The sequence below is a fragment of the Vigna angularis genome, chromosome 7 (genome assembly GCF_016808095.1).
Source record: "Vigna angularis cultivar LongXiaoDou No.4 chromosome 7, ASM1680809v1, whole genome shotgun sequence".
In the NCBI taxonomy this organism is placed as follows: domain Eukaryota; kingdom Viridiplantae; phylum Streptophyta; class Magnoliopsida; order Fabales; family Fabaceae; genus Vigna; species Vigna angularis.
The window spans coordinates 10,602,286-10,610,900 of NC_068976.1; positions in this window are offsets into that span (position 1 = coordinate 10,602,286).

Below are 8,615 nucleotides of genomic sequence, written 5' to 3' on the forward strand. Positions count from 1 at the left end.
CCTTTCTAATTGTGATTTTCTTTAAATTTTTCTTTTATTTATTACATTTAAGTTCAGCATACCACTAACTATTTTTTTATATTAATTATATATTTACTTTTTTTATCTAATTTTTCTATATATTATACTTATGTATTTATTATTATTGTTAATAATTTATATAATTATTACATTTCTTTAGATGAAAAATTGTTATATTTCTTGACTCTTAATTTCAATTTTATTTATGACTACTGAGTTTAAAAGTTAATATATTATCAATCAATTATGAATTATTTTCAGCATAACTTTTGAAATAATTATATTAATTAATAATTAAATAAAGTTACCATACATTTTGAATAACAGGTAAACAAAATTGTAAACTTGGTATTTGCATATATTTATGTGAGAAGATAGGGTAAGCATTGCTACCTTACTTCCATTCTATTATTTTGGGAGAATGTCTTGGTCTTACCTAATAGAAGGCACTAAAAATTGATTTTTATTATCATTTGATTTTTATAAAAGTAAATTTACGTTTAAATAATTATTAGAGATAACAATTTCACGTGACACTTGAAAAATTAGAATTAGAAAGCTGATAGGTGTATTACGTTAATGAAACCATATTTTTAATGTTGAAACACATTCACCAGTATAAATATAATTTTATAACATCCTGGTTCATTAGCCAAATCCTTCTATCTCTCTCTAGAACTCAGTTCTTCAAGTTCCTCTGCCTTCTCTCTCTACCATTTCTCCTCTCTGAGCCATTTGATTTCCGATCAGGTGGTGCCCAAGCGTCCACGGCGTAGAAGACTCCGTCTTTGACCGATCAATTTCTTCATTATGACCGTTAAGCTGTTTTTCCTTTTCCTCCGTTGTTTTTGACCTAGCACATGAAATCTTTGCTGGTTGCATGTGTCTTGTGCTTTCCTCTTTTTCATTTTCCACTCAATCCTAGCTCTAAGAGCTGTTCCTATCACTAATTTGGTGGTTTGTAGGATTTTGGTTGAGTGCTTTGTTGTGTGAGCTGTTGGGGCGTTTCGGTGAGTTGTACTATGAGACCTCTGAGGTAAGGGGAGCTAGGATATTTCTTTAAATTATTTGCATGTGGTGTATGTATACTGAGTTCTTGTACTGTTATGTTGTTGGTGTTGTGTTTTAGTTTTGGGAAGATTGGGTTGCATGTGTTGGATTGTACAATTTGTGAAACCGGAATGTGATGATTGTAAATTGTTTTGGATTTATCTAATTGTTGTAATTAATTATGTTGGAAGTGTTTGGGGTGAGAATCTGTTGTAACATTGATTAGATATAAAACTTAGTGTTCTAGTAGGGTTTTAGGTCATTTTGAGAGGAAGTGAGGTAGTGTTTTTGGACATTTGAGGTCTAGAGTGTTTTTAGGCTGTTGGGGCATACTTAACCAGTATGTTGTGACTTGTTTGAGTCACCAAAGTGGTCCAAATAGGTGCAAAGTGTTAGAATTGAGTTTGAGATCCTCAAGTTGTTGAAATTGATGTTGAGGAGTAAAAGTTGAGTTGTAATCACTTTAGAATTGTATTAGGAGGGTTTAGGAACATCTAGACAAGTTTAATTAGGTGTAAAACATGAATTAGGAGTGTTAGAAATTGGAGAAAAGGCCTAGAAATGGTAAGGGGGTGTGTGAGTGCATAATTCTGCAGAATTTGCGTCCTGCAGATGATGCAGAGTCGCTATGCGAATTGTCTTGCACAGCGAGTCCCTGCCGAGGGTGCTCTCTGTTTGGTGATTCGCATAGCGAATCTGGGCGCTGTGCGAATGGTGGTTGCCTGGGAAAATGCTAGTTTAATTAGAATAGAGAATTTGGGGCGCTATGTGAGGGTTTAGGGTCTGATAATGTGTAGCAGAATTTTCAGTTTAGCTAAGCACACAGACTTGATGTGTTGAGCGAATGGACTTTAGCTGAGCGCACAGGATTGGTGCGCTGAGCGAATGTGAGTGAGTAAAATTCATTGTTTTTGTTATTTGCACAGCGAGTTTGGTGCACTGAGCGACTTGCCCATAACCTGTTTTTATTCTTTTTATTCGTGTATTATGATAACCTTGAACTATCTTTTGATTATTAGAATGGTGTAGAAGTATCTATGATAGTGTATGATCAGTGAGGTTATATGTTTGGATTCAATGTGATAGTATTATGGTATTTGGTTGTTCATGTCTTGAGTTAAGTTTCAAAGTGACAGTATGATTGATGGACGTAATTCCATGGATCTCAAAGGGAGGTTACATGGTGGTGCCTTATGTTATTGGACGTAATTCCATGATTCTCAAGGAGGGGATCCATGGTGATGCCCTTAGTATGTTTAGAATGATTTTCATGGAAGCTCAGTCTTGGGGGTTATCCTGAAGCTCCAATAGTCTTTCTTCTCACTTAGAGAGGATTGATCTATGTCGTGAGGAGTAGTAGGAGGTCCTAGTCTTGGGTGCTTCCAGTATGACCCAAGGTGAGTGATAACAGACTAACCTCGTGAGTGTGGTAGGGTGAAACCCATTGGCAATGGCTTTGCAAAGCAGTAGAAGCCACCACGAGTGCATGACCCGCCATAGATCGGCAATCATTCTAAGTCCAGACGAGTCAAGTTTAAAGTGTAACAAGTTGTGTTAAGTGACCCAGGATATGTGAATTAAACTTGCATGTTGTGTGTGATTGTTATAACATGATTTTTGTATATCTAGCTCACCCTTCTGCTTGTGTTTGTCTTTTTTTGTGTTGTGTTTTCTGTTGCAATGATCATTCATTTGGATGTGAGCAGAGGCAGATGAGGTGCTTCTTGAGCAGGCCTTGAAGGGAGATGACACCGCTCCTTAGCCTAGTTAGGATCCATAGACGTTTTGTGTCTTTGGAAATACTCTTATGTGTTAAAAGTTTTAAATTATAGCCGTTTTAAGATGACTAACCTTGAGACCTTATTTGCAAGTCTTTTTCTAATTGTTGTATTATATCAAAATGTAGATTACTATATTATATAATTTTTATATAATCTGAAATGTTACATATTGAATTTATTATTTCATCTCATTTTAAAGTAAAATTTTATTTTCATTTCTGAGTATAATTCTTTTTTCTTATCTCCATCGTCACTTAGTAATTAGTATATTAATAACTTAGTAATAAATATTTATATCATTAACTTTCTTACCAATATCTTAATTTTATAAAAAAAACTATATAATAAAATATATTATGGTATCAAATATTTTTAAAAATTATAATTATATAAATTTCAAACATAAAAAATAATAATTTAATAAAAATAAAATAATTATATAAAATATTATAACACAATTGTATATAAATAAAATTTATTGACAACCAAAACATATTTTAGTTTTGTTAATCTCAATAAAAAAAATTGTTAAAATTTAAAATATTTTTAAAAAAAAAAATCAAATTTAATAATATTTTTTTTTTTAAATTCAAATTTAAAAATATTTAGTCATCCAAATAATAGCTCTCATCTTTATACACGGTGCATTAATCACATCTAAACAATTTAAACTGTCTGTTATACTGAAGTTAGAAATAAATATATTAAATGAAATAATTATTTCAACTCCTTCAAAATCCTAGATTTAAAAAAAAATTATCTCCATCCACTGTTATACTAAGAGAAATTTTATCTATTACAATGTTTTTCTCCTTTTGAATCTTTTTAAGATGTTTTCCTTCATTAAAAATATTTTTATTATATTTGAATTTTAGATTAATATTTTATTTACAAAAAAATTATAAACTAATTATAAAATATTTTTTTATTTACAAAATGCTAGAAATTATTAAAACAAAGTCAATTTCTTTTGAATCTAATTAACTTGAATATTCAATAAAAATAAACTCAGACTACAACTTTTTGTTTTCAAATGACAGAACATTTACCTTTATAATCATAACACAATTCAGACCAAATAAATAACTATTCTATAACTCCACAAACATTTTTGTTCAAAATCAAGAAAATATTTACTTCCTAACTTTTAAACTATTATTTATATAAACTAATTAATTACTGCAAATCTAAGATATTAGAATTTGAATTTTAACTTTTACTCAACTTCACACACTCAGTTAGGTGAAGCTTATATCTACATTATATAATATAGTTTAATCTTCATTTAATCAATGTAAAAAGTCTAACACATTTACTCACACCAAATATTAAATATGTTAAATGTGAAACTGTATATTTGGGATGTGATATAATAAGTTCAATGAATAATTTTTTAAATTATATATAATAAACTTGATTTTAAATTATCTTAACCTAAAAAAATTATAAATTTATAAGAAGTTGTCTTGAGACTATCTCTTTGTAATTATTGAATAATCATATTACTATAAGCTTAGTTAACGTATTTTCTGTTTTAAAGTATGAAATTTTATCACAATTTTGTTTATATCTCGAAAGATAAAAGAAGAAAAAATATATAAATTATTTTAAACTTTGATTCCTAAAGAATGTAAAACTATTAATAATAATAAAAACACTCATTAATAACTAAATATTTAGCATAGGTCAAACATAAAAATTAATTTGATACAGCTAGTTGCATGTAAAAAAAGCAACAAAGATGTAGTACCACTTTTTTTCCTTGTTTGTATTAGGACCTCACATACTCATTTTGTAGTATTTTTCTGATTTTTCTTTCTCTTTCATCAAAGAAAAGAAAAAGAAATATGTGACAATAAGTATCATTAATCCAGTAGTGATCTTCACCCATTTGTTCTGTTTCTTTAATTTTGGCTAAAATTAATTTTTTCTAGAGAAAGAAAGACACTCTTGAAACATGTGAAAGACAATTTGAAAAAGGCAAATCCATGAAGTGTGAAGGTTGTTAGAGGAATAGACAATATATTGGAGAAGAGAATGAACCCTTAATCATCATTACAAGCAAGAAAAAGGGTTTCATGGAGGTTGGTACACCTTACAAAGAAAGAAAACCAAAACTCTATGAGAAAGTTAAAAGGTCTAAAAGCTTTCAGGATACATAACACGAACACTTGGTGTGCATTATTCATCTTAATTGTGTTACGTGGATTCGCACTGCACATACAAATTCTAGTAGTTATAAAGTGAGTGTTCCATAAAAAGTGCATCTTTCATCTTTTGATTCCAAAACCATTGTTCTCATGTGAAAGGCAATTATTGTTCAAGTAGAACAATAACATGCCAAAAGCATTGTTAGAAAAAGAAGAGGAAAAACATTATCAAGAACCCCACATGAATGCACTATGTTTATTCTCATTATCTTATGCAAGCAATACGTAATGTGTGTGTGAGCCTTGAAGTCAGGAACAAGTTATATTTGGTTTTGTAAATCCATCACGAGTTTAAGCTGCCTTTATTCTTAAAATGTGTCTAATTTAGTTAATTTTTTTTATATAAATAAAGATTTGTTTTAATTCCTAATAAATGAAACGTTTAGAAACTTCAATTTAAGAGTTATAAAATTTAGTATTACTCGAATTGAAACTACTTTTTTTTATACATAAGATTATTATTAGTGCAAATTTGATTATTAATTTGTGTGTTCTAGTTTGTAAGAACGAAGAGGGATAGTTTTTTAAATTTTCGCAAATTTATAGATTTTGGTTGTAAAATAATCGAAACATATATCATTTTTAACATCAGTTAATCAAGAACCAAGATTGAAATATATACCAAAATTTTTAAAGTTTTCCAAAATTTATGTTATTTTTTTAATATTTTTTCTGAACAGGACCTATGGCTTCAATTATTTACCATATCTACTTCCTATTGTAGTTCCCTAGACAAACGAGGCCAAAAGGTTGATCAAAATTTTAAAATTGTCACTTCCTTTTTTTCTTCTGAGATGGACATATGACTTTAGTTATTTGAATAACCGATATTATATCTACTTTTTGTTGTGGTTTCCTAGACAACCAAGGTTAAAATATTGATCAAAATTTTAAAATTGTCACTAAAATTTATAATTTTTTAATTTATTAAAATTCTTTAGACATCGGTTTTACGAATAACAACTGTAATATGCTTGCCTAGGGTTATATTCATGAAAGAAACACAGGATACCACTTCACGATTTTCTTCTTCCTTTCTAATCAATTTCGTAATCTATTGCTCAACTCACTTCGTCTTTGAACTCGAAGAACATTATCATTGCTCGACCACCATCACTGCTCCACAACTCATTGTCGCCATCATGCTGCATTCGTTGCTCATTGTCATTGTTGCACTTCGTTCGTCTTTGTCGTTAAGCACGATTGTCGTCATTTTTTTTTTGCATTTTTGTGCTTGTGTTCGTTCCTTAGATTAATATGTTATTAATATTTGTGTCCAGGTACTATAGCATTATGGTGGGATTGTTAATATATCTCCAAAATGCAGTGTCCATCCTTCTCCATTGTTGGTCTCCTTTCATGCTCTTAGCTTCCTATTATTATCTTGGAAATTTATTTTTAATGTAAGCCTATAATTTTCTAGCATGTTGTTTATTTTTGTATGTTGGATATGTGATTAATTATATACTTAAATATATTGTTGTATTGAGTTAGCCTTAGTTTTCCGTTTGAGATTCAATACAAGAATTATTTACTCTCTCCAAACTTTTTTGAATATATGTATTTTTAAAAATTAATATAAAAGGAGACAATGCTAATAATTTGTAAATATTGAATCTTGAATTGTTCGGTTGGACAGTTTAAAAAAATTAATCATTTTTTCTGTTTGGAAATCATATTCTATTTCTATTTTTGTTTTTGTGTTGGATTTTATATACAAGTTGTACATGTAGATGAAATATAAATAAGAAAAAATATTAAAAAAAAAACGCCATTAGACTTTGGTTATAGCCAAAACCAAAGCAGAAAATTAGTATTTAACTTCCATTTATCCCATAATATCTTTTAAAAAAAATTGTCAAAATTATTCAATGTCATTTTTCGATTTATCTCATTAATTTTCATTTTTATTAAAATCAATATAATCACTTTCGTTAAATTGATGATTTGATAATCAACAATATGAAACCAAGGTGGTTGGACTTATCTAATATAACTTAATTATACAATGTTACATGTCATTTATAAATTATACTATCTTATTGTCACCTTTTAAATGGTGTTAGGACCAACTTATTAGAAGATATCACATTGACATATTTTAATAAAAATAAAGATTACATTGAAAAAAAAAAACTCCATTCAATAATTCTAACAAAAAAAATTGAAACCAAAATATTACTAAACCTTTTATGGATTTTTTATGTATTTAAATTCTTATATTTCAAATATTTCTTGTAGTCGCAAAAGAAAAAAACTGTGCATGAAAAGCAACGTATTAGAAACTTTATATTATAAAAACAGTAGTTCTTTGTCAAGTATGGGATAAAAAAATAGTAATATTTCTGTCTTCTCTTTAAAAATAGAATACAACATTAGAAATTAGTAGAAAAAATTACTTTCTTATTTTAAAAATAAAACGTAACAAATGAAAAATAAGTAAAAATAATGAATTTATGTTTTTATATTGAATTGTCTTTTTTTAACTTTATACATACATACGGATGAGAATGATGGAATACAATTTTCAGATAATGCATTTTATATAATTTCTTCTAACTTAAAAGAATATATGAGAAGAAATTATTAAAGAATATCAAAATCACAAAGGCAACCAAATGCCAAAAGTTCTAAAAGTAAGAGTAAAAATAATGACTCATCTAGATAAAAAAACCATAATTCTACTATGATTAATAAAGAATATAAATGAATCTTAATCAACTGCACGTTAACATCTTGTCAAACAACAATATAACAAGCTTATAAATAGAGAATAATAAAGATAAAGAAAACTTAAATATGTAGCAGTAGTGTAAATTGAATTTCTCCCAACTTAAACTTCATATCAACAATCTGAACGGTCAGAATTTAATCTGTTGTCAAATTTTTCAGCACAATTTAACACTAGAGGAATCCTCAATGTTGATTTTACAATGAAAAATTGAACAAAATTTTCCCTCTTCCTCTCTCTCAATATGCTAGGGTTCTAAGTGGATTCTGACTCTACTTTTTTTGTCTCTTACTTACTTTCCAGTCCCCTTTTCACTAGGTTAAGTGAAACACAAGCTTCTCTAAATTTGGGGCTTTTCTCCACATAGAAAGGGAGTCTAATACTCAATACTCAACAAATCTCTCCCTCACAACTATGTGGAGATAACTGCCAAATCGACAATCTCACAACAAACTTAAAATTTCCCTCTTGGCAATGCTTTGGTCATCATATAAGCATCATTGTCATCTGAATGAACTTTTTCCAACTCTAATAACTTAGCATCCAAAGCATCACATATCAAATGATATCTCACATCAATATCTTTGGGTCTAGAATAGAAAGTTGGATTCTTTCCAAGATGGATAAAACTCTGACTATCAACAAACAATGGATAGTTGAAAATGTTTATTTTTACCTACTTTTGTGTATCTATTGTTATGAATAAATCAACTTTTTCCTAGTTTTAACCTTGTTTTATCCTCAAGTTTAGTGTGTTTTGTATTGGTTTATGTGTTTTAGTCGTTTTATGTTTGTTTTACTTTTAATCTCTTTGTTTGAGAG